A 26,417-nucleotide genomic window follows, 5' to 3' on the forward strand; every position below is an offset into this window, starting at 1 on the left:
CCTTTGCCTGAGGCAGGAATAAGTCAGACTGTCTTCCCCAGTATGTTTTGTTTTTTGTTTGTTTGTTTGGTTGCTTTTTTTAAATGCGCTGCAAGGACTTTATCCCTTTCTATGTGTGTAGGAGTTTTGATTGGGCAGGGCTAGCTCGATTGGCAGACTAACCAGGTGGCTGTTGCTGCATGTGCATCTGTGGTGGTTTTACCTTGCTAGGCAGCTGAACTCCACCACAATTGCTCTTTCACTCCCCCTCCTCAGAAGAGGAGGGGAAGAAGAAACGGAAAGAAACAACTCATGGGTTGAGATAAGGATAATTTAATTAAAAGGAAAAATAATTATTAAGGGAAAATTGTTATTAAATAATTTAACTAAAGGGAAAGGGGGGAAAAAAAAACACACAAAGGCTGTGTGGAAGTGCAGAGGAAAGAAATCACTCTCCACTTCCCACCAATGGGCGATGCTTGACCACGGCCTTGAAGCAGGGCCTCAACGCATGTACCCATTGTTCGGGAGGACAGATGTTTTCACAGTGAGAGCCCACCCCTCCCCTCTTCTTCCTTTTTCCACCTTCTATTGCTGAGTGTGGCATCATATGGTACGGAACATCCCTTTGGCTGCTTTACGTCAGCTGCCCTGCTGATGTTCCTTCCTCCCCTCTTGCCCACCCCCAGCCTGCTGGCGCTGGCTCGGGGGGGGGGTTGAGGGAGTCCTGATGCTGTGCCAGCATTGCTCAGCAGTAGACACGACACCGCTGTGACACCGGTGCTGTTCTAGCTACACGTGCAGAGCACGGCACTGTGTGGGCTGCCCCAGGGAAAGTTAACTCCATCCCAGCCAGACCCAGTACAGCATCCCAATGTTTGAATGTCTCAGCACCCATTGCTTTCAGCATATTCTTTATCAGTCTGCTGTATTGCGTTTTTTTGTTTCTTTGTTTGTTTTCCTGGATGCTGGTGCGGGAGAAGGGACGTGGTATACCCATTCAATGCCATGCTGTTTGGCCCAGATGTTTACGAGGTCATTGTGGAAACGAGTGCCACTGTCTGATTCAATTATTTCTGGTGTGCCGTGTTGCCATGAGACCGTGAGAAAAAGTTGCATTTTTGCAGTAGAATGCGTTTTTGCGGTGGAACATTCCACTAACCTTGCACATCCAAAAGTGATTGTGCAGGCATGACAGCAGCACAGCAGTGGAGAGGACGTTAAACAGATAAGGGGAAGGTCCCACTGTCCCCAGATAAGGAGGATAGGTAAGAAAAACAGGACGAGCAGTGCAAAATCAGTAAAAGCAAGAGATCGTGGGCCCTGTGGTCACAAGACAAGATGGGGGGTAGAAATTAACAGTTGGTCAAGTAAAATTGGATATACATGGTATAGCAACAAGTGTTGAGTAGCTTGTGAACCTGTAGTACTCAACCAGTGAGGAAATGGGAGGAATCAAGCGTTGGGTAAGAGGGAATATAAGGTTACGATAGACTTTTGCTGGTTGCTCCCGCTCGCAGGACCCCCGCCGCAGCAATCGTGAATAAAACAGCTTCACAGAAGACCCTGTCTGAGCAAGTTACTGAGGTTTTTCTCGCAAGACTTGCTTTTCAAAGCCCAGGATGGTGTTCCGGGTGGAAAGCTGTGTTTCCGGCCCTGCGGTGGCTGCTTCCAGCACCCCGAGCACACGGCGCTTGCCAGCTTTACGGGAGCAGGTTATGTAGCGGGGCGGCCCTTCGGCTGTCGGGGGAGGGGAAGGCGACGGGGTCTGGCCGCGATGCCGGGGCAGCGGGAGCCTCTCCGGCTGCTGAGCTTCCACCTGCCGCACAGCTCAGCGCCGCGCAGCCGCTTCCTCGCTGCCTCAGTCCCCCCCCTCCGGGAAAGGCGAGAGAATAGGGGGTGGGGTGGGGTGGGGTGGGGTGGGGTGGGTAAAGCGTGCGGGTTGAGATAAAGACAGTTTAATAGGACAGCAAATTAAGAGAAAGTAACGACACCAACGTGTACGCACACGCAAAGCTACCGCCGCACGCTGCAATTGCTCACCGCACGCGTGTCCGGTTGCCCGGCCGGTTCCTGAGCAGCAGCCGCCCCCCGGCCGTCCTTCCCGGTTCCGGACACCCCTTCGCGGCCAGCTCGGGTCGCCGTCCCGGTCGCGCCTCCTCCCGGCTCCCGGAGCAGACAAAGCGTCTCCCCTCCGGCTCGAGCGCGCTCAGCGCTCGCAGCCCCTCCTCGTGCGGCGGCTCCGCTCCCCCGGTCGCCGCGCCGGGCCGAGCCCCGCGGCCCCGTGCCTCGCTCCGGAGGCGTCCGCAGGCGCTGAACGGAGGGTCGGAGGACCCCCGCCGGCGGCAGCCTTCTGCCGAGCCTTCCTTGCCGGCGAGAGCCCCCCAGCCCGGCCCGGCCGGCCGCGCGCAGGTCCCGCGGCGCTGCTCGGTGCCGCCGGGGCGGGCGGCCCGGGGCCCCGGCCAATGAGGCGGCGGGCGGCGGCGCGGCTCCGGGGAGATGGGCGGGGCATGCAAATCACGCCGGAGGGGAGGGGAGGGAGGGCGGGCGAAGGGGCGGGGCGACCGCTCAGAGGGGGCCGAGCTGCGCCAATCAGCGCGGAGCGGAGGTCGGGCGCAGGGGCTCGGTGGGCGGGGCACGCGGGCGGCGAGCCGCGGGGAGGGAGAGGCGGTGCCGGGGGCGGGGCATGCAAATTTCGCGCGGGGCCGAGCGAATCGGGCGCGCGGGGGCCCGAAGGGGCCGCTGGGTGGCCCCGGCGACGCGGCGGCGGGGCGCTCGGGGGTCGCGGCTGCGACCGGAGCGCCCGAGAGTGGGCGAGGGCGGCGAGTTGAGCCCCGGGAGGGCGGGGACGAGCGGTGGAGCAGCGGCCGTGAGGTAGGGGTGGTGGGCGCGGGAGGGGGTGTGTGTGTGGGAGGCGGGGTTGTCGTTTGCTGCACTTTAATGCCCAGCCCTAGTGGTTTGGAGGGTGGGGCTGTAAGTGGAGCGTTGCAGGGGTTTCCCGCCTCTGCCAGTGAATTGGCAGAGTAATTAGGAACCGGCTGTTGCTTCGTGGGATGTTCAGAATTTTGGTCTGGTAAATGGAAAAGGATCCTGGCGTGCGTACCTGCATCCTTGATCGTAGCAGCAGGAGTTTTGACGACCCTTGGTTGTTGCATTATCCCCTGTGTAAAAGGACTAGTACAGCGGTTCACTGAAACTGCGCTATTGAAACAAATGACCGTGGAGCCACCACCTTACTCCCGTAAGGTGATGATATTAGAGGGGATGGAAAGCAAAGAAGGTGAAGAAGAGGAAGAGATCTACCAAATTACACCGCAGAGAAAAGTTTTGCAAAAATCAACAATTTATAAAGAAGAAAAGGGGGGAATTGTGGGAATAAAAATGTTGTTTTTGCAGAGTTACGTTGTTTAGAGGGAAGTAATGCAGTGTTGAGGCTCGCAGTGATAAGAAAGCTTAACGGACAACCTTGTAAAATGCAGACAACCGGACTCCTCAGAGCAGCTAGATGAAAATCACGGTGTCAAGTCAGATCAGTGAAGAAACATTACCACTTCAAACAGTAAAAAAGTCAAAAGAGATTTGAAATTGAACAGGCCGGCAACTGAAGGCCACGTAGTGTCTGTGAAGCGTCGGATAGGTTGTGAACCCGGAATACCCAGTCAATGGGGAAACAGGGGAGGGTCCCGGTCGTCAAGAAAGAAAGTACATAAACCGTACTGTGTGACTAGTAGGCGCGCTCCTGCTTGTGGGACGCGTGCCATTGCGATCGCGAATAAATTACTGCTTCACTGAGACCCTCGCCTGAGCCTAAGCTACTGGCTACGGAGTGTTTCTCACACTCCCTGCGCGTAATCCTGGCTACAATATACCGCGTTATCGAAGGTGCCTTTTAAACAACATTGATAGAAACTCAGGGGGCGATAGTACTGACCCTGGGTGTGGAACTATCCACGCAGGGAATAATCCACACTGCACCAAATATGGTAGCCACAGGAACGCCAATATACATAGCGCACGCCAGATGCAACGTGAGAATCCTGCAACTGGATGGCCTGTCCCAAATGGCGAGAGGTGGTACTGGCTACGTGGCAATAAAGCCAGGAAGGTGTTGCCCCTGGGATGGAAGGGAGCTTGCACCCTGGAGGCAATAATTCCAAACGTAACTATTATTGAAGACCCACAAAGCCAAAGGCCCCTTGAGACCACACGCAGGATTAAGCGGACTCCAGACAATTCTCTAGTAAAATTCTCTAGTATTTCACAGCTTTGCAAGGTGGTTTTTACCTTGGTTAGGGGTGGGTGAATTAGAAAAAGCTATTGTAAATATCTCCGCTATAACTGAAGAACTAGAAAATAAGTTTGATAAGTTTGCAAAAATAGGACTGTAGAATCGAATAGTATTCGATTCATTAATAACCTCATAAGGAGGAGCGTGCACTGTAATTAATGCTAGTTGCTGTATAGATGTAGATCAAATGGGACGGATTTGACTGATATTTGGGGGGAAAAAAGTATACTGGGGGGGCGTGGGGGGGAAAGATCCTACATAGAGTAGCTCAAGATGACAGTTCCTGGGCATTTAGAAACATTTGGGAGAAACTAACTTCGTGGTTACCTGAACAGAATTGGCTCAAACCACTATTTGTTGGTATTGTAAAAATAATGGCTTTGTACGCCTACCATCCCCCGTGACATCCAAAGAAGACTATTGCGCCTTAACGTTGGAGAAACTCAAGAGCGCGGTACGTGAAGAGGTGCAAAAACAACAGTAGGAGTAAGGAAAGAAGAGGAGGGAACTGTGAGAAACTAAGTTGTGTTTTTGCAGTAGAGAACTAATTTTCTGTATTCCGAGGTAGTTGTGCAGTCATAATGAGGAGAAACGCCACGTGGGTAAGCGGACAGTAGGCGGCCTCACTGTTCCGAAATAAGGCAGAAGCTTGAGGAAAAACAGGTTGAGCAGCGTGGGCACGGTAAAACAAAGATCACAGGTTCCTGAAACATAAGAAAGGGGAAAAAAAAAAGGAAAAGAAGGGAGAAATTAAAGGGTTGAAAAAGAAGTAAGATTGTACATACATGGGACAGAGGAGCGTCGAGTAGCTTGTGAACCTGCAGTACTCGGCCAATGAGGACACAGGGGAGGGGATCGGGCGTCGGGGAATAGGGAATAAAAGTTGATGCTGTGCTTACTGCAATGCGCTCCTGATCGGCAGGACGCCCGCCACTGCAACCGCGAATAAAATAGCCTCAGAGAAGTTCGTGTGTCAAGAAAATTATTTGAGACGTTTCTCGCAGATATACTTGACGAGGGAGGACCAAGAACACCCGCGCCTTCTTTAAAATAAATAAATAAATAAATAAATAAAAAGCAGCACAGGAGCAGCCTGAGGGTCGCCTTCCCACACGGAAGCGGCGCCGTGATTGGCTGGACCGTGAGGGCGGAAGTGGCGTCACGGCTAGCCTTAACTCAGGGCGGAAACGCTCCGTGATTGGCTCGGAGGAACGCAGGGCGGAGGTGCCGTGCAGGGCTTGCCGGAGCTATGGGCGGAAGCTGTCGGGCCGGGCCGCGCTGGGCTCAGCTCGGGCCGGGCCGCCGAGGCGCGGTGCCGCAACGAGGTTGGTGGTCGGTGCCGCCCCGGGCCGGGCCGGGCCGGGAGGGGACGAGGCGGCGGGCGGTTGGGGCGCCACGCGGTCGGCAGCTTCTGCGGAAACGGCCCTTGTGCGGGGCGGGGGCGGCGCCGCGCCGGAGCGGAGCGGACCGGGCGTGCGGCGGCGTCTGCACTGCGCGGGGCTTCGGAGGGCTGGGGGGGAAGGGGGCGAAGCGGCGGGGGGGGGGCGGTTGCGTGCGCTTGGCCGACTCCCCTCTGCGTCGGATGGACTGCTCCGTCCCGCGGCATGCTGGGAGCTGTAGTTCTGTGGCGCGCGGCCGGTCTTTCCCCGAGCCGGGGCCGGGGCCGGGCCGTGCGCGCCGGGAGGCGCAGGTTGCCGCTGGCTGCGAGCGCGGCTGCAGGCGGTGAGGCGAGCGAGAGCCTTCGGGGGCGCTTCCCCGGAGCGTCGGGCCGGGAGGGGTGGGGGCTGCGGCGGCCGGGCGCGGGTCCTCGCTGCGCTCGATCGTCGGGCTGCGCCTCGGAGGTTTTCCTCCCCCCGCGTGCTGACGGCCGGCTCTCTCCTTTCCCTGCGGCTCACCAGGGCAGAAGCAGCTCCCCGCCGCTGGGACCCCCGCGGGGTTTGTCGCCGAACGAAGGTGGCGCAGCAGCTGAAGGGAGGAAAGCTGCAGCTGGCGTGCTGCAGTCGCAGGTGTCCCAGGAGAAAGAGAAGCCCGTCTGTCCCAGCTGTCCGGGTAAGTCGCAGCGACCTCCGGGTGAAATCCAGGTGTGCTTTAGTAATTTTCCTGCACCTCAGGCTCAAAGGCCTGATTGAATTTGCATAACTGTGAACGGATGAACAGATTGGAGGATTTTTTTTTTTTTTGGAAGGAGGCAGTCCCTAAACCGATGCAGTCTAACTGCATCTAAGATGTAGGTTGTTACTTCCATAAGCTATAAAGGAACTTTACATGTTTTTTAAATGGAGTCTCATGTGCGTGCGTTTGGCTTGTCCTGATGGCTGGTGTAGGTGATTGCTCACATGACCAAAAACTCCTTGTGCTGATGTTGGATCTGCCCGTTGGTAAAGGACCGCATGTTCAGCTTTTTTTCCTTACCGTGTCGTAGTTATTTTATTATTTTTTTTCTGAAAGAAAGGGCGGATTTTTCATTGGTTTCTCTGTGAGCATATCGAACCAGATTGCAGTAAATACACGTAAGCGAGTAGGCTGCAGCACGTACTGGTCAGTATCAGAGTACTACTCTGCTAGCAGAGGAGAGCCAGATGAAGATGTTCAGGGTAAGGGCTTGTTCTGCCTCAAGTTGAATGGAAAGATGCTGAAGTTGAGCATCCCGGGGAATGTTTGTAGGACTATTTTTAGACGACGAAAGTTCAAATGGCTGTCGATGAAGGGGATTTTGTTGGCTCTTTTAGACAGCTATTCCTACCGAAGATCCCATCGGTTACAAAAGGTGGTAACCTTGCAGTTTCTACGGTCTGTAGCAAAATAAACTGGCAGATGAATAAATGAGCAGGCACAAATACATGTGACTCTATAGCCATGTTGTGGTTTAACGTAGCTGGCAGCTAAGCACCACATAGCCGTTGGCTTGTCCTCCCCTCTCCCTCTCTGGGATGGGGGAGAGAAATGGGAAAGTGAAGCCTGTGGGTTGAGATAAAGACAGCTTATAAAAACAGGAAAATAATAATAATAATGATAATAGTACTACTAATAATAATGTGCACAAACAAGTGATGCGCAATGCAATTGCTCACCACCTGCTGACCGATGCCCAGCCTATCCGCAAGCAGCTGGTCCCCCCAGTCCTGCTAGCCACCCCTATATATTGTTTAGCATGACGCCAGATGGTATGGAATACCCCTTTGGCCAGTTTGGGTCAGCTGCCCTGGGTCTATCCCCTCCCAGCTCCTGCTGCACCCCCAGCCTGCCCACTGGCAGGACAGAAAGAGAAGCTGGAAAGTCCTTGGCCTGGTGTAAACACTGCTCTGCAACAATTAAAACATCAGCATGTTATCAACACTTTTCTCAGCCTAATCCAAAACATAGCACCCTACCAGCTACTAGGAGGAAAATTAACTCTATATTAGCTGAAACCAGGACAAGCTGAGGTTAAATAACCTGCAGTTTCTTCTGTTTTATCTTTCAAAGAATGTTCTTGCTGAGCGCCTGAGCTTTTTGCTCACCTTACCGAGGAAAGGAATGGCTGTGCTTCTTCCCCCCTCATCCCTATTTTTTTTCCTCTTCTCCCTCGATGACAGGGACTTGAAATGTTTTTCTCAGATGTCCATGTGAAAGTTTTAAAGAATGCTAATGGTGAACACTGACAGAATTGGGTGACCTTTTAAAGGTGGAGGGTAAAGAACGTGGAAATTCCTAGTACGTTAATGTTACTTTGTTAACAAAACTGATGTAATAGCCACTTGCTGTTTCTGTTTTTTTGGTTTGGCTTGGTTTTCCTTTCAGTAGTCTCCCGAAAGGCTTTTGTTGACAAAACTTTGGTCTGCTTCAGCTTTAAGAATTACCCTAGAAATAATGAACAAGTGCTTGCAGGGCTTTCCAGAATGCTAATTGTAGTCAGTCAAGAATGACTTGGGAGGCAATTCCTTTCACGTAATCGTAGAGTGGTTTGGGTTGGAAGGGACGCTTAAAGATAATCTAGTCCATCCCCCCTGCCTCGATCAGTGGCGTCTTGCACTAGGTCAGGTTGCTCAAAGCCCCATCCAGCCCAGCTTTGAGTACCTCCAGTAATGAGGCCTATACAACTTCTCTGGGCAGCCTGTTTCAGTGTCTTACTACCCTCATTGAGAAGAACTTCTTCCTTTTGTTCAATCTAAATCTATCTTCCTTCAGTTTAAAACTTGTCTTGCCTTGTCGCTACAGGCCCTGGTAACAAGTCCTTGCCTGTCTCTTTTGTAAGTCCACTATACGTGTTTAAAGGTAGTAATGAGGTCTCCCCAGAGCCTTCTCTTCTCCGGGCTGAAGTGTGACACAGCCCTTCTCCTGGTGCTGGCTTGCAGGTCAGTGCCGAGCTACCGGAAGGAGGTTTTTATGTACTTTGCTACTTCCTTCAAAGGGAAGTTGAAGTACAGACAAGCTGACTGAGAACACTCCAAAGTGGTAGACGCGAGACGTTTTGTAGGACGCCAGCTCTTTTCCTCTGTGAGCGGAAGGAAAGCTTGTTCGGACACAGGTATCTATCACAGAGTGATGCAGCTCTCGTTACCACTTCTGCTGACTCCTGAAGTGTTCCTATGCGCTGGTCTGATATCCCTGCCCATCTGTGGCAGAAGAGTTTGTCCCTCAGATTGCAGAAGCAGCATTGTGGAATTTAGGTTTTGGAATGTATTGAGATTGTACTCCTGAAATCTGATCTATTTCAAGATACTACCTATCCTTTCAAACCTTGCTTCTCTGAAATCCAAGTCGTTGTCATTACCCCAGAAATACCGAAGGGAGAAATGCTCCATTGAGCAAATTATCAGAAAGACAGAATCAATTTAGGCAAGCCTCTCTCCCGTGGAATTTGTGGATTCCTTAAACTGGCCTGGCAGGAGTATTTGAAGTAAATACTATCCAAGAAAAAATTATTCTCACGTGTCCCCTCAAGACTAGGAGATGGTTACCCAGCAAAATGCTTGCTCGAGGCACGGGCTCAACAGCTGACTAAGTAATTGGAGTGTGTGGGATAAAATACTGCAGACAGCACAGTCCACGCATTTGGTTGTTTAATGCCACTGAGATATGCTTTTATAGCAGAAATGTGTCAGAATTAACAGTAATACAAGGAAACGATGCAAACCTGGAGGTAGGCAGTGAGCTTTGTGAGCAGGGAGTGCTGGTGTGGCCCTGTTCCTCTGACTACACCTGTGCGAATCAAGTAGGGGAAGTGAGTATGGATGTGGTATTTCAGCCCTTTCAGGGAGCTGAACGTCACCTGAAAAGATGACGACATCCCTGCCCAGGAGGACCTGCCCACCACAGTCTGTAGCATTGTGTGCATTTGTAGATTGCTGGGCCTGAGAGTAGGGGACTATGGGATGTTGGGGCTGGGATTTGATTTGGGGATTCCCCCCAGCCCCACAAGCTTAGCTTTTAAGTTAAAGCTTGGAAATAGAAGAGGGAGTGAGGGAAGAAAAAAGCAAAGCCTTACGGAGCCTCAGCTCCATTGAGGAACGAATAACAGTCTGTCTGCTTCTGGAAGAACTTCCCACTGCTGAGGATAGATGGGGTGGACCCCAAAAACTAGATGGGATTCTGTGTGAGCTGGTAATACTGCCAGCAGGACTCCATAGCTGACGAGAGACATTATTTGTTTTGATGTCCGTCACAATGAAAAATGCTTGTTTCATCCAACCTGGGGAAGTAGTATCAAACTCACAGACAGAAACAATATTAGTAAGACTCTATTATACAGTCATTGTGAAAGTTTAGCATAGCGAAGAAACTGTGTGTATAAGGTGAAAAATGGAGTCATACCTCTGAGAAGTCCCAGTTTGTGGTCTTTAATCTTTTTTCTTGTTTTTTTTTTGGGGGGGGGGAGGGGAGGGAAGGGGGGTAATGAGGGAGAGAGACGAACATTACCCAAAAAGGTGACAAAATCCGTGCCTAAAAAGCTCACCTGCTACAGCTTTTATAAATGATCTTTGCACTGCAAGTTTCAGTTTTCATGAAGCCAAATTGACATAAATCTGAAAATTCCCATGGGTTTAAAAGAACGCTTACTGAAATATTCTTGTCATTCACAGTAATAATGGAGTGAGTGAACTTGTTCCGCATAGTGACCTTACTTTATTGTTTTTGTATTCCAGCAAACCTGTGCAATCCCAGGAGTGTAAGTACAGTCTTGTGTAGCATTGTCATTCTGCCCCACCACTCTGATATCTAACAAGGTAATACTTTCTGGATGTTGTCTACAAATTCTTTCCTTTCTTATGTAAGAGGTAGATGCATGTATTGCCTAGTTTGTCATAGATTGTTGCTGAAGTACTGTTTTATTTGTATTTGTGAAGACAGCAGAATCAAAGATAGCAGCTCGGCGACTTCCACCGAGATGGTCATTAATATAAAACAGTGAAGTTTCTAGCATATATTAAAAAGCCTGGAGGAGTTAGCATAGCTTGCAGGAAATTGTGCTGGAAAGAGATGATATTTGACAGCAAACATGAAAATGTTGTCTTTTTACCAAGAATGATGAGAACTGCTGCGTCCGCCCTGTGTTTGGATGGGTAAGTGGGGTGAGTGAGTTAAGAGGAGCTGAGCGTGGAGTTTGTGGCGGAATTGAGAAACGAATGAGATAATTTAACCTCTTTTCCGTGCATGTCTTTTTTTTTTAAATCCCATACTTTTGTTATTATCAAGAATTTTTAATGTAACTCTCTATTTTAACTGGTTTGGTTTTGTGGATAGCAGCTAACTATAGAAAGAACTAAGATCCTAAAGTGTCCTTGGAGCCGCTAACTCTACTTCTTTATCTCTTCCCTAAGAAGACGTCCTGGATTTAAAGACGGTGTGTATTAAATGAAGTATGAGAAGAAACAGCTTCTTCGGACACTGGCGCTCCTCTTCTTCAGCTCGTGCAGAAGGCTGACAGCCTGTCTCACTCTTGTCAGTGCTATCCCACCAGCTCCTGTAGGAGCTCAGCACCGCGTTTGGCCTGTTGCGATCTTCCCGCTCCCCTCATTTCTGTGCTGCAATGCCACCATGCACGAGAAGTCAGGTAGGATCTGAAGACCTTTGAAATTGCTAAAGAATCAAACCTCAGCTGTCAGTTTTAGCCCATTGTATTCCAGACGTTTGCTTTGCTGGATGATAGTTTCGTTTTTGATTTTGTAATACGTTCTTTGTAGAGGTTATTTTAAGCAGACAAGTAGGTAGCCTCCTTCTTTTGGTGGATTTGTGCAGGTTTTAGCTGAGCTTTGCACATCTGAGCGATTGCCCAGTGGCTGTTCTGGTCTTGACGCGTCCCTAAAACCTTTGTCCGCCTCACCCCTCCTCTTTGTGTATTAAGATGCATGTTTGCGTAAAAATTATGTACACCGTGCATAAGCCCCCCAGTGGTTATGGGGCATTTTCAGCATTTCACAGATAAGACTCTGTGTTTACTTAATCACTTAGGCATAGTCCTGGCTTTCAGCGTAGGCATAGCTAATGATTGTTATTCAAGTGGTTATGAAGTTCCCAACGTTTGTTTGTTTATATATATATATATATGTAGAGAGAGAGAGAGAGAGATACATACACATATGTATATGTATGTATATACATAAATGAAACTGAGTCTGTGGAGTAAAAGACTTGTCTGCTTGCTGTATATACTCACGTATCAGCAGACTCATACACAAGCTGATCCAAACTGGGTGCCAAGCTGTGCCTTTTTTGTCGCATGGAATATGCAATCTGTGCACCTCAGGTGTACCTTGTCTATTAACTATCTCTTACATTGTGCCACCCCATTAATATCAGTGGATGTACCCAGCACCACCTTGGGGCTACATAGAATGTGGAAATTTCTAGTATGTTAATGTTACTCTGTTAACAAAACTGACGTACTAGCTGCATGCTGTTTCTATTTTTTTGTTTTTCTTTTCAGTAGCCTCCCCAAAAGTTTTTGTGGACATGTTGTGTATCTTTTCTTGTTCTTCCAGGATTCACTTGGCAGGGAAGACAACCATGGAATCCAAGGGCTGTGGACAACCATCTACCAGATGGTTGTTGAAGATGCCTTCGGTCACGTCATTTGTCCTTTTAGCTCGCCCTTTCCTTTATCTTGAGTTGAATTTTTGTGCAGCGCTATGTTTGCAGTGGTAACACTGCTGCTGAGGTGTTTTCGATTAAAAACGATCTTAACTGTAATAGTGAATTCACTGAGTGTGGCTTTGTATAACGACTTCCACGACCATAACATTTTTCTCCTTTGTCACAGATAGGAGGAAAACTCTTTAGAGAGAGATGGAGAAGGAATTAATTATACCTCTGCCTCATCCCATGAGACCAGAAGACGTGTAGTAACTGTAAGCTGCGATTCTCAGGAGACATACTAAGCATCTCTGGTTCCTTCTCGGCCTGCCCCCCTAAGGCCTTAGGGATGAGAAATCTTAGGCTTAATGTTTTTCTCTATGAAATACTGTCGTGTTAAGGGGCGTAGCTGACTAACTGTTACGGGTCTGGTCGGATTCGGGGTACTGAACTACCAGGGTCACGGATTCACCAATAACGTAGGACACCCTCGCTCCAGTTGTGTTCAATGAGAACTGTCACAGCTAGGAACAATGCAACGAAGGGCAGTTTATTACAGCAACAGGGACACAGGTTCTTTGGAATTGTCGGCGATAAATTCACTGTCCGCAAAAGCAAGCGAGCACGCATGAAATACACGGGTACTCGTCCTGGCTATTAACGCATTAAAAGGCACAAAGGCTCTAGAGATTTCTGAGTTTCTACGGAGACGCCTGGTACAACCAAGCATTCAGATCTTACCCCACGACATCCCAGTGCGGGGGGAAGAGAGGCTCAGCCCGTTGACTGATCCCGGAAGTCAGAAAGGTATCCTTCGTGATGGTATCTTCCCTAACATCCCCTTTCACTTAAGCCAATTTACATTATCCACCAATCTGTTCTCTTTAGAGACCAGTGATAGGACCCGTGGGAATGGTGTCAACCTGCAGCAGGAGAGGTTCAGGCTAGACATCAGGAAGAGGTTCTTCACTGAGAGGGTTGTTGAGCACTGGAACAGTCTCCCCAGGCCGGTAGTCGCTTCACCAAGTCTGCCGGAGTTTAAGAAGCATTTGGACTGTGCACTTAGTCATATGGTCTGAATTTTTGGGTTGACCTGTGTGATGCCGGGAGTTGGGCTCGATGATCCTTGTGGATCCCTTCCAATTCGGGATATTCTATGACTCTGTGATTATTTTCTGTCCCTTTTAGGTGGAGCTTGAGTGACTCTAGTCAGGCATATCTTGGTTATGATTTGTAAAGTTTTCTTGCTTTCGTTTAAAGCTATAGGGGTCTGAGAAATTCAGAGCGTGTGCTCAGTGAGGGGCGGTCGCAGCTTGGAGGCATGGAGCTTTTGGGATGGAGGTGTGGTTTGGTATTATAGTGATGATATAATGAGCAAAAGTTCACTAGAGTACAGCGTTCTGTCAAAACCATGACAGGTGGTTGGCTCAGGGTGTGAGAAACAAAGTTGTGTTTTTGCAGTAGAGAATTACTTTTCTGTATTCCAAGGTAATCGTGTAGTCATAATAAGGAGAAATGCTAAGTAGATAAGTGAAGGGAATGAGGACACAGACTCCAAGATAGTCGAGAAATGGAGACCCTTTATTGTTCCAATGCCAGATATTATATAGCTTTCTGAACCAGCTACATGCACTGCACGCAGCTAGCGTGCGTAGTTACAGACTTCTGATTAGTGCATTCCTTTTGATCATGCATAGCCCTCTATAGGCCCGTCCGAGCCTAGCAACTTCTTACTGGTTCCCACTTTCTCTTATTCTAGCCTGGTTACCACTCTATGCCTGTGAGTAACCTTCTTCTTAACCCTTAGTGCACCGCTGTATCAATCAGCTCCAGTTTATCACCGAATGGGTCACCTGTAGATAAGTGGACAGTAGAAGGCCTCACTGTTCCAAAATAAGGTAGAAGCTTGAGAAAAACAAGATGAGCAGTGTGAGAACAGTAAAACAAAGATCACAAAGTTCTCAAAACATAAGAAAGGAGAAATTAAAGGGTTGAAAAAACACAAAAATTGTACATACGTGGTATAGAGGAGCGTCGAGTAGCTTGTGAACCTGTAGTACTTGGCCAATGAGGAAACAGGGGAGGTGATCAGGCGTCGGGTAATAGGGAATAAAAGGTTATGATTTGTTTACTAAAATGCGTTCCTGATTGACAGGATGCCCGCCATTGCAATCACGAATAAAATAGCTTCACAGAAGATCCTGTCTGAAGAAAATTATTTGAGATTTTTCTCACAAGGATGGTAAACATGCAGCTTATCAGTCTTGGTGCGCATAAGAGCATCAGGTCCCCGTCTCATCACAGAGCCTATCCGTGGTGTCTCCACTCTGCTCTACGCTCTGTACTGTTCCTTAGAGTCAGCACACCAAGTTCCCCTAGTGCAATAGCATGTAAAGTTGGAGGCCTAGGGAACACTTAGGTAGCGCAGCTACCCTCCACCCTGAAAGCTTTTTCAATGCTGCACATTTTCTTTAAAATGTGAATATTAGTTTAATTTGCCTAGTTACTTAAGGCAATTACTCCACAAGTACCAGAAGCGATATTGAGAAGCCTACTTCCAGCATCTCTGTTGGTAATAATAGCTTCATACTTGTGTGCTTATCCTCATGCCTTTTCCTTTCAAATACTGGAAAGGCAGAGACTGTTCAACAGAGTCATCTCTGATCCAAAAACCAAAACTCTGATTTCATCCCAAACTAATGCTGTCTGATGTCAGTAAAACTGCTATTACTCTCGGTCATCCTGGCTGTCGCAATTGTGCCTCTGTTGGACTCTCTGTCCAACCCCGTTGATCACCCCTGTCCCGCTCCCTGCCCCCCCGGTGGTTCTTCTGTCCCTCTGCCCTGCTGTCTGTCTGTCCACCCAGTTCCTCTCTTGCTGCTTGTATCCCACTTGTGCCCTTTTCCTTTTTCTTCCTCCTTCTGTGCCTCACAGCCCATTTCTGCAGGAGGCAGCTGTTCCCCAGGGCATGGATGCTGAGACGGACGGATGGACCTGCTGGATGCCTGAGCCCCGCAGCCCCCCAGGGGAAGGGGAGAATGTCTGGGCAGGGAGTTCTGCCGCAGTCTCCCTCCCAGGAGTCCTGCGTAAGAGTTTAATAAAGTTTGCTTTCTGGCTTGTGCTGCCCTCTGTGTTTGTGGACACTGTAAGTGGCTGTGGCCGTGCTGCTAGGTGCAGGTTCCTGGGTGTGGAGGGGGCAGGGGCTGGGGTGTTGGCCCCGTGTTTATTGTCCATGGGGGAGCCAATGGACACAGACAAGCGACCTGGGTGTGGGGGCCACCCTGCTGGGGAGGCTGCAGGCGGGGGGGGGGGCAAGGGCAGCAATGGTGGGGGTAGGCCTGTGCTGTGTTTGCTCCCTGGGCCAGGTGTGCTGGGACTGGTCTGCGCAGAGGGAGTGATTGGCGAGCATGACCTAGGCTGTGGCTGCTGCGGAGCAGCAGGTGAGGGAGGGCCTGGGCGTCCGTGGCAGAGGGGAGGGAAGGGTGTTGGGGCGGCTGGGTCCTGCAGGATCCGTGGCTGGGGTAGTAGGCGGCGGATCAGAAAGCATGGGTTTGACTCTGGGGCGGGGCGTCAGCTGGGTCAGGTGGCTGGGAGCGTCTTGCCCCACAGCATGCTGGGAGTTGTGGTCTTTGGGCTCCGGGCTTTTGATTGGCCACATTGGTTTCCAGAGCATGCTGCGAACTGTAGTTTCACGTTGCGGCTCAGCACGGGGCCTTTTAGGATGGGCAGTTACTTCCCCAGTGCCCGTGGAGCGGGATGCTTTTTCTTGCCGTTCTTGTGTGGTGTTCCACGCGGCTCCCGCCGCTTCCCTTAACGAGCAGACGGCCTGGGAAGCCGTGCCTGCCGTTCTGTTTCTGCCCATGCATGGAGCAGGGTGGCGTGGCGGCGCCTGGTGTCACCTGGTGGCCGAACAGCGGGCGGTGCTGTAGGCAAAGAGGCGCTGCGGTGACGCGTGGCTCTCTGCTCCCACCTGCTGGCGAAAGGGAGGTACTGCAGACGGAGGAGATGCGCATGCGCTGTAGCAACTGCCAGGCTTCGTGCCCCGCAGCATGCCGGGAGTTGTGGTCTTTGGGTTTTGAGCTTCCTGCCGGCCATGTTGGTTTCCGTGGCATGCCGGGAAATGTAGTTTTTCACATTGCCGCTCAGCTTCCTAGTGGGTAAGGGCACGTTGCTCAGGGTAGTTACTTCCTCCCTGAGACGACATGTAAAAGTAATTCTTGAAAAAGTAATTCATGAAAAGTAATTCTTTTCCCATGTTTTGTTCATGATGTTTGTAGTGTGCCTTTTTACGTGTGTGTTTGGCCTGGAGCTGTCCTGCCTGGCAATTAGTGATGGTAGCTAACATGGTGGTCCAACAGTGCAATAACACATTGTCCTGACTCTTTTGGGAAAGACATCTGGTCTGTCTCTGGGCGAATACTCAAGCTCTGGGTGAGTACTTAAGGGCAGCTGGCACAGTCTTTTTTTCTTTTTTTCCAGCAGTAGGTAAACCTTAGGAGGAGCCGGTCAAAGGAAACAGCACTTTCTGGAACTGTCAAGTTCTTGTTCGGCAACTTGGTGATTGGTTTGATCTGCCTTTTCAGATGTAAAGGCAAGCGGACTGCTGTTTTGAAATGATAAAATTAAAAACATGAAGTTTGTCAAATGTGGCAGTGCCTGTTTGCAGTCTGTTTATTGCTTTTGCTAGTGGTAGGTAACACTTCTGAGGAATCGGTCGAATGAAAGAGCACCTTCTGGAACTGTGAAGCTCTGCGTTGGCAACTCGGTGACTGGCTTGACCTACTGTCCATTTCCAGAGGGAAGCAGAAAGCTGTTTTGAAGGGAAGCTGTTCTGAAATTTAAAAAGAAAAAAAATAATGGCGCTGCTCTATGGCACCTGGAGGACCACCGCTCTGTGTGACAGTTAAAAGAATGTGATTTGGAGATGGAGAGCAGCAGAGGTAAAGCAGCTGGGAAGAGAGGTATAAGTATTGCAGAGGTATTGCAGTAGGTAGGTAGGCTGTGGTTATGAGGTGCCTCAGGGTGTGCTTTGTCTTGTTTCTGCAGTTCCCTCGTGCAGCCGTGGAGAGGTGAATTCCCCATGTTGTGGAGTGGTGCAAAAAGGTGAGAGGGTTGTCAGCCCGGTCAGTTTCCTTCACCAAAGCTAAGGTAAGTCTTTCAGGAGAAACAGGCTGATTGCCTGTGCTGCACTCTGCACGCTGTTGACCTAAGCCAGACCAAAACCAGGGCTGCTGTTCCTCCTGCTCTCTTTATCTCTTCTCATGCACGGCCCCTCCCATTTTCCACATGATTAGGGCAGGCATTCTGCCTGGGCTGCTCCTTGGCGGTAGGGGCTTTGTTTTTCCTTCAGTCAGTTGCAGGGTTCTTTAGGTGGGTCAGAGCCTATGGACTGATGCATTTCAAATTGAGACCGGTAAGCCCATCTTTTTGAGGTAACTAGTAGGGTCTGTTAGAGCAAAGCTGCCAGGTGCCCCCCCACCTTGCAGGTGGCTGCCAAATGCCCCCCCCCCCCGGCCTTGCAGGTGGCCACGTTTGAGCTTGGATCTACTTTCCAGGTACAGAGGCAAGTGGACTGCTCTTTTGAAATGATAAAATTAAATATAGGGTCACCTGTGGTGTTGAAGGGTGGGTGGTAATGCTGGCAGCTGAATGTTTATCTTTTGACCGTGTTTTCCTTTGTTCAAGCTGAAATGCAGTGCGCAATACAGGACGTTGCGACCTGAGCTACCTCAGGCAAGGTGAGCAATGAACAGAGGTAGCAGTTATTTTTGGGGTGCGGTTGTCACTGCAGTTAAGTTATTACAAAAAGTAGAATGAAAATCCATTTTGCCTTTTAGAGGTGCTCTAGGTGGCTTGAGAGCAGATGGAAACATCTGCCTCGGGGGTTAGGTGAGTGGGTGAAGTAAAAGAGCGGTTGAGAGTAACTGTCCTAGGGGTGCTGTGGCTTTTGCTGCTGTGGTTGCTTTCTCTTCTGCTTATCAGGTGCCCCAGGCAAGGTGGGCTGTGATAGTCTTTAGAATAGGAGCAAAGCAGGTCACTGGAATGCTGTTTGGTTCCTGAGAAAGGTGTTTCAGAGGAAAAAGGTGGTCTGGCGTGGCAGATCCCGATGGTGGTCTTCTTCAGTAGGTGAAGCGGTGCCTGAAGCCCCATCCCGTGTAGCCTGAAATGGTGTGTCTGTGTTTGGGTTGGGGTTGCACCTTGGTGAGTGTAGGGATAGGATTTAAGCTGGTGCAGCAGAGGGCCAGGCTCCATTGTCCTGTAGTGTGTTTTGACCTATCAGCATAGCCTTTTGGTTTTCAGATAGCCTACTCAAGTACGTGATTTATGCTGCGAGTGATGTTATTACATGGAATTGATCTTTTTTTCTGGTGTGTAATCTGTTATGCTCCTAGATTTTTCTTCCTGTATAAAAACAACGGTTTGAGCTGCTTGCAGTTGAAAAAAACTTCAGTTACTTGCTTGGTCATATTGTCCTTTCAATATTCAAAGCTGCAGCAAAAGCATGGGGATTGTTGCTTCTAGAAACACCCCAGTTCTCTTGTCTGCAGTCTGCATGCTATTGAGCTAGGCCAGAAAAAACAAACAAACAAACAAAAACATAGCTGCTGCTGCTTGTGCTCTCTTTCTACTTTCTTGTGCTTTGCCCCTCCCCTTTCCCAGGTGATTGGGTTTGGGTGCTGGGCGGGGCCAAATGGTATATGAGCCCCAGGTATGCCATTAGGGAGTTCATTGTGCCTGGGCTGCTCTTTGGGGCAAGTGCTTTGCTTTCCTTCAGTCAGTTGCAGGGTTCTTTGGGCAGGTTGGAGTCTATGGATTTCTAGATTTTAAGTGCTTGGAAATCACTTACTAGAGGGATATTTAGCAGAGGTTGCTGGCTCACTTGTTTTTGGGATGGTGGGATCCACTTGTGTTTTTGGGTTATATTTGAATCTCTAGACGTATGAAGGCACTTGCATAACTCTCCAGAGGACTAAAAAGAGCTTGATTACACACTGCAAGAGGCTTGACCACATAGGCGCAGTATTACCAAGAGACTGAGCAGGGTCGTATCAGAGTTACCTTTTTCATCTGTAAAGGGTAAGTCTGTGAATACCCCTGCTGGGGCTGCTGTGTGTGCATGGCTTTTTGGCATTTGTGGAGCTCAGTAGTTTTTTTTGTGTGTGTATGTTATTACTTTTTTTTTTTAAGGCCAAATAGTGTGTGTGCTGAGCATGGTTGGCAGGAGGAGGTGGGGAATTGTCTGGCAGGGGAGCTGTTCAGGACTGGTAGGTTTGGTTTCTAGGAGCGTGCGGCATCCTTCCTGTGCGATGCCACTGGTTGTTGGGCAGGAATGTTCCAGCTCGTGTGTCTTAAACAACGTAGCTTGTGCAGTGTGTGTTGCGTGGCCCGGGCAGAGTTTGCCGCGGCGCTGTGAGCGAAGAATCTCAGTTCGAGCTGGTGAGCAGCTGAAGTAAAGGAGCTGGGAAGAGAGAGGTATTGCAGCAGGTACGCTGTGGCTGTGAGGTGCCTCAGGGTGTGCTTTTCTCTTGTCTCTGCAGGGGCTTCGTGCAGTCTTGGATAGGGAAATCCCCGTGTCACGGAGCAGTGAGGGAAGGTGAGAGTTCTATCAGCCTGGTGATCCCTGATCTGAAGCAAAGGGAAGACATTCAGGTGTTTCCCTCTGAGGGTCTGAGGTGAGGCTGTTTGGGACAGAGGAGCAATGTGGCAGGTGGAGGCTTGCAAGCACAGCGGTCATTTTGTCCTTCTGTGTTCCCAGGTGGCATGGGTGATGGTGGCCGTTCCTTTCGAGCTTGGATCTAACTTGCAGGTACAGAGGCAAGTGGACTGTTGTTTTGAAACGAAAACATTAAATATGGGGTCACTTCTGTTGTTGAGGGATGGGTGCTAATGCTGTCAGCTGAATGTTTGTCTTCTGATTGTGTTTTCCTTTGTTCAGGCTGAAACGCAGTGTGCAGTACAGGACATCACGACCCGAGCTACCTCTGGAGTGACGCTGGTGAGTGATGAACAGAGGTAGGTGTTATTTTTGGGGTGTGGTTGTCGCTGCACTTACTTTACTACATCAAATAGAGTAAATTCCAGTTTTCTCTTTTAGAGGTGCTCTAGGTAGCTTCAGAGAACGGGTGGAAGCATCTGCCGTGTGGGGTAGGTAAGCGGCTGAGGTAAAGGAGGGGATGAGAGTAACTGTCCTGAGGGTGCAGTGGCTTTTATTGCTGTGGTTGCTTTCTCTTCTGCTTATCAGGTGCCCCAGGGAAGGTAGTAAACCTTCCCGTTAGTAAATGGGAAAACTTTTGAGATAGTGGAATCTGGACCTTTGAGTCCTAGCTGGTACACCCAAACTTGCGAGCTATATGCCATATTGCGGGCCCTAAAATTGCTGAAAAATAAAAGCGGTACAATATATACAGATTCAAAATATGCTTATGGGGTAGTACATACATTTGTGTAAAATATGGGAAGAAAGGGGGCTCATCAATTCACAAGGAAAGGGTTTAATACATCAGGAATTGATTACCCAGGTTTTACAAGCTATCAGAGAGCCCAAAGAAATTGCCGTAGTACATATAAAAGGGCATCAAAAAGGCCTCACCCCTCAGGTTAGGGGTAATAATCGAGCAGATCAGGAGGCAAAAAGGGCAGCATTAATGAGTAGAAGAATTATAAGAACGAAGGAAGATTGCCCAGACTGTGGGAAATAATACTTATACTTAATAGTTAATATATAATAATTAATATAATAATTAATAACATAATATATAATAGTGCTTAATATAATACTTAATACTGTGGGAAAGACTTAAAGGAATTTCCATGTTATGATTGTGGAGTGAATGGGGAGTTGATGGGATTGAATGCAATTGTTCTGAGGAAGAAAGCCCGCCTTATAAAAACTGCTACAAGTGCAGGCCGACTAACTCCCTGTGGTCGAATGGACCCATTCCCCTCCCCTTACTCTGTTTCACTATTACAGAAGAAGACAAGATGACACAAATGGGGGTTCCAAAAAAAAAAAAACAAACGATAAAGGGAAATGGGTACTGCCTGATGGACGGGAAGTGTTACCAAAATCAGTAGCTATGAGGGTGCTACGGAGATTTCATGAACAGACGCACTGGGGTACTCAGGTGTTGGTGGATCAATTTGCCACATATTATATGTGTATAGGGATTTATAATATAGCAAAGAGGATCGTAAATGATTGTGTAACTTGTTGGAGGGTAAATGCTCAACACATGAGAAAAAGGGTCCCGGGAGGAGGACGAGAATTGGCACATCGACCTTTTGCAAAGATTCAATTAGATTTTACTGAACTTCCGAAAACGGGGCGATATAGATACTTATTAGTTATTGTAGGCCACCTCACAAACTTTGTTGAAGCATTCCCTACGGCAAGGGCCACAGCTCAAACCATGGTAAAGATATTATTAGAAAGCATCATACCCAGATACGGGGTAATAGAAGCAATTGACTCTGATCGAGGCCCACACTTTGTGTCAAAGTTATCCCGAGACACGATGAAGGCTCTGGGAATTAAATGGGAATATCACACTCCCTGGCATCCTCAGAGTTCGGGAAAGGTAGAACGAATGAATGGTGAAATTAAAAAGCAACTAACAAAGCTTATGATAGAGACTAAGACCTCCTGGGTGAAATGTTTACCGCTTGCACTATTGAATATCCGGACATAGCCCCGAGCCGATGTCAGAATCTCACCTTTTGAAAGGCTGTATGGTATGCCTTATGATTTAGAGATGCCATCTGATCCCCAGGTACAGGATATCCAATTAAAACCTTATTTAATACAGCTTATGAACTGACGGAGGGAGTTGCAAGCGAAAGGCTTGGTGGCTAGATATAGCAATCCATAGGATACCACCTGGAGATAGGGTTCTAATTAAGACATGGAAAGAAATGTCTTTAACACCACGGTGGGGAGGCCCCTATGTTGTTTTACTTATCACAGAGACGGCTATCCGGATGGCTGAGAAGGGGTGAACGCATGCCAGTGGCGTGAAAGGACCGATCCAGAAAAGCGAATGGGAAGTGGTCGCAGGCCCTGATGACTTAAAGCTCACGTTGAAACGAACTCGATAAGTATGGTCTAACTGTCTATGTATCGTAAAAAGGAGGAGAGGGGACCCTGTTTGATCAGAAAAAGGTCGCGGTTACCTGAAAAACTCCCCTGAAGAACACTGCTGCTGCCAAGAAGAACCTGCACCTTGTAGTTCGCTGCAACCGAACCGACAAGCGAGGCAGAGAGTGAAACGGTGGGGAATTACGTGGCCAGGTAAAGAACTCTGGAAAATGGGCCCTAGCCATTTTTTTTTTTTTTGCGATACATAGTAATGGGTACGATTGTTTACACTGTTCCTGGGTCTGCGCACCCTCACAAACCTTTTAAATGGAGCCTGATTAGATGGGAAGATCACCATGTTGTTCAGCAGATAACTACTGCTGGGGGACTGATAGGGGAGGCATCATCTATATAAAGAAGGAAGAGACGAAGAGTCCCCAACGGGTGGGACGAAATCAGAAACTGTCGGGGAGTGTTTTGAGGATTCAGCCTACACAAGCTTTTAGAATGCTAACTCCTTGTTGTGGTTTAACCCGGCTGGCAGCTAAACACCACACAGCCGTTCGCTCACCCTCCCCCCTCCCTCTCTGGGATGGGGGAGAGAAACGGGAAAGTGAAGCCTGTGAGTTGAGATAAAGACAGTTTATTAAGACAGGAATATAATAATAACAATAGTAATAATAGTGATAATGATAATAGTATTAATAATAATAATGTGTAAGAAACAAGTGATGCACAATGCAATTGCTCACCACCCGCTGACCGATGCCCAGCCTATCCCCGAGCAGCCGGCCCCCCACCCCGGCCAGCCACCCCTATATATTGTTTAGCATGACGTCAGATGGTATGGAATACCCCTTTGGCCAGTTTGGGTCAGCTGTCCAGGGTCTGTCCCCTCCCAGCTCCTGCTGCACCCCTAGCCTGCTCGCTGGCAGGACAGAGCGAGAAGCCGAAAAGTCCTTGGCCTGGTGTAAACACTGCTCTGCAACAATTAAAACATCAGCATGTTATCAGCGCTCTTCTCATCCTAATCCAAAACATAGCACCCTACCAGCTACTATGAGGAAAAATTAACTCTGTCCTAACTGGAACCAGGACACTCCTAATAGCCCTAAACCACTGGAGGTTGCTAATAAATCAGTAAACCCGGAGTACGGGATTAGAAATGAAGGGGTGACCGGGAATAACATATGGAGAATCGTGAATGCTAGTTATCAGTTGTTGAATCAAACAAATCCAGACGTGCCTAGACCTTGCTGGTTATGTCTTGATATAAGGCCCCCATATTACGACGCCATTGGGGATCTGGGAGAGACCACCCGTTCAAACGAAACCGATCCCCCTCAATGCAATTGGGGAAGGGATGTAGGAATAACGTTAACGGAAGTAACTGGGAATGGCAGATGCGTAGGCACGGTCCCTGGTGAGAAGTTCCATCTATGCAATATTACAGAAAATGTTACACAATTAGACAAAGAAAAATGGTTAATACCAGCAGATAACACCAGATGGGTATGTTCGTCTCTGGGGGTGACTCCATGTTATCTTTGAAATTGTTCAACTCGTCTCATGATTTCTGTGTACAGGTAGTAATTATCCCAAGGATTCTTTACCATTCTGAGGAGTATATGTACATCCAACATGCTATGGCAAAAAACCACTTAAGGAAGAGAGAGCCTATTACGGCTCTTACTTTAGCCACTCTGATGATTCTGGGGGCTGCAGGAGCCGGAACTGGAATTACCTCTCTGGTAAAACAAAGCCAAGAATTTACCTCGTTACGCATTGCTGTAGATGAGGATTTGGCCCGTATCGAGCAATCTATATAAGCTTTAGAGAAATCTGTGCGATCCTTATCTGAAGTAGTACTACAAAATCGTAGGGGATTAGATCTGATTTTTCTACAATAAGGAGCATTGTGTGCAGCCCTACGAGAGGAGTGTTGTGTATATGCTGATCATACTGGAGTGGTGAGGGATACAATGACTAAATTGAGAGAAGGGCTAGAAAAACGAAAAAGGGAGAATGAAGCCCACCGAAACTGGTACGAATCCTGGTTTAATTACTCACCTTGGCTCACTACACTGCTATCAGCTATAGCAGGACCTTTGTTGCTGCTCATATTTACACTAACTTTTGGACCACGTATATTCAATCAAATAATCACAATTGTAAAAAACCGATTAGAGGCAGCTCAACTTACGCTTGTGTGTGCGAAATATGAATCTCTTGAACAGGAGGAGGATGACGCAGCAACTTTAATATTGAGCAAACAAGTGCTTCAAAAATTCATCAATGAACAAAATATGTTAGAAAAAGAAAAAGGAGGGATTGTGATAAATTAGCAGGTGTTTGTTCATTGTCTTTAAAAAGAATTCAGAGAATCTGCTGAGAAGACAAGGTTTTGCAATTTACGACCTTGTTGAGGGGGAAGACTAAGCAAGTAGATAGTGGGGAGGGGGTGTTGGATAAACGTCCTTGGTAAAACAAAGACTCTGTGAAATACTGTTTGCTGCTTTACTACCCTTGAACACGAGCACAACGCATGATCATTGAAAGAAACAGAACGAACTGCACAGCTTCAGAAGATTCAACAAGTCCTGACAAGCCGAACTTGGATGCTATAAAACGGCGACACTGAAAAGGGAAAGTTGTGTGCTGTGATGGAGCGGAGACTCCCCAGCCGCCCAGCGCTGTTTTGCTTGTACCTGCTTACTTAATAAATAAATTATCTTCGATAGACCAGAAAATTGCGTGGTCTCGCTTATAACATTAAACAATGTAGCTTGTGCCGTGTGTGTTGTGTGGCCCGGGCAGAGTTTGCCGCGGCGCTGTGAGCGAAGAATCTCAGTTCGAGCTGGTGAGCAGCTGAAGTAAAGGATCTGGGAAGAGAGAGGTATTGCAGCAGGTACGCTGTGGCTGTGAGGTGCCTCAGGGTGTGCTTTTCTCTCGTCTCTGCAGGGGCTTCATGCAGTCTTGGACAGGGAAATGCCCGTGTCACAGAACAATGAGGGAAGGTGAGATTTTTATCAGCCTGGTGATCCCTGATCTGAAGCAAAGGGAAGACATTCAGGTGTTTCCCTCTGAGGGTCTGAGGTGAGGCTGTTTGGGACAGAGGAGCAGAGTGGCAGGTGGTGGCTTGCAAGCACAGTGGTCATTTTGTCCTTCTGTGTTCCCAGGTGGCATGGGTGATGGTGGCCGTTCCTTTCGAGCTTGGATCTAACTTGCAGGTACAGAGGCAAGTGGACTGCTGTTTTGAAACGAAAACATTAAATATGGGGTGACTTCTGTTGTTGAGGGATGGGTGCTAATGCTGTCAGCTGAATGTTTATCTTCTGACTGTGTTTTCCTTTGTTCAGGCTGAAACGCAGTGTGCAGTACAGGACGTCACGACCCGAGCTACCTCTGGAGTGACTCTGGTGAGTGATGAACAGAGGTAGGTGTTATTTTTGGGGTGCGGTTGTCGCTGCACTTATTTTACTACATCAGATAGAGTAAATTCCAGTTTCTCTTTTAGAGGTGCTGTAGGTAGCTTCAGAGAACGGGTGGAAGCATCTGCCGTGTGGGGTAGGTAAGCGGCTGAGGTAAAGGAGGGGATGAGAGTAACTGTCCTGAGGGTGCAGTGGCTTTTATTGCTGTGGTTGCTTTCTCTTGTGCTTATCAGGTGCCACAGGCAAGGTGGGCTGTGATAGTCTTTAGAATAGGAGCGAAGCAGGTCACTGGAATGCTGTTTGGTTCCTGAGAAAGGTGTTTCAGAGGAAAAAGGTCGTCTGGCGTGGCAGCTCCTGATGGTGGTCTTCTTCAGTAGGTGAAGCGGTGCCTGAAGCCCCATCCCGTGTAGCCTGAGCACGCCTCGCTGAGGTTGAAGCCTGCTTTCCAGCAGTTTCCAAAACTGTGTTGAGGCTGAAATGGTGTGTCTGTGTTTGGGCTGGGGTTGCACCTTGGTGAGTGTAGGGATGAGTTTTAAGTTGGTGCAGCAGAGGGCCAGGCTCCATTGTCCTGTAGTGTGTTTTGACCCATCAG

The 26,417-nt window shown here is 48.8% G+C and overlaps 1 long non-coding RNA gene across 1 annotated transcript; it reads right to left on the reverse strand.

The window, feature by feature from the left end:
- Positions 1-4,776: 4,776 nt before the first annotated feature.
- On the reverse strand, positions 4,777-5,248 carry LOC308186353. Its single transcript, XR_013944025.1, has 2 exons — positions 5,053-5,248; positions 4,777-4,971 (listed from the first exon to the last, which is right to left on the reverse strand). It is a non-coding gene; the product is annotated as an uncharacterized lncRNA (long non-coding RNA).
- Positions 5,249-26,417: the final 21,169 nt, after the last annotated feature.

The sequence above is a fragment of the Anser brachyrhynchus genome (genome assembly GCF_964034855.1).
Source record: "Anser brachyrhynchus genome assembly, contig: SCAFFOLD_262, whole genome shotgun sequence".
In the NCBI taxonomy this organism is placed as follows: Eukaryota; Metazoa; Chordata; class Aves; order Anseriformes; family Anatidae; genus Anser; species Anser brachyrhynchus.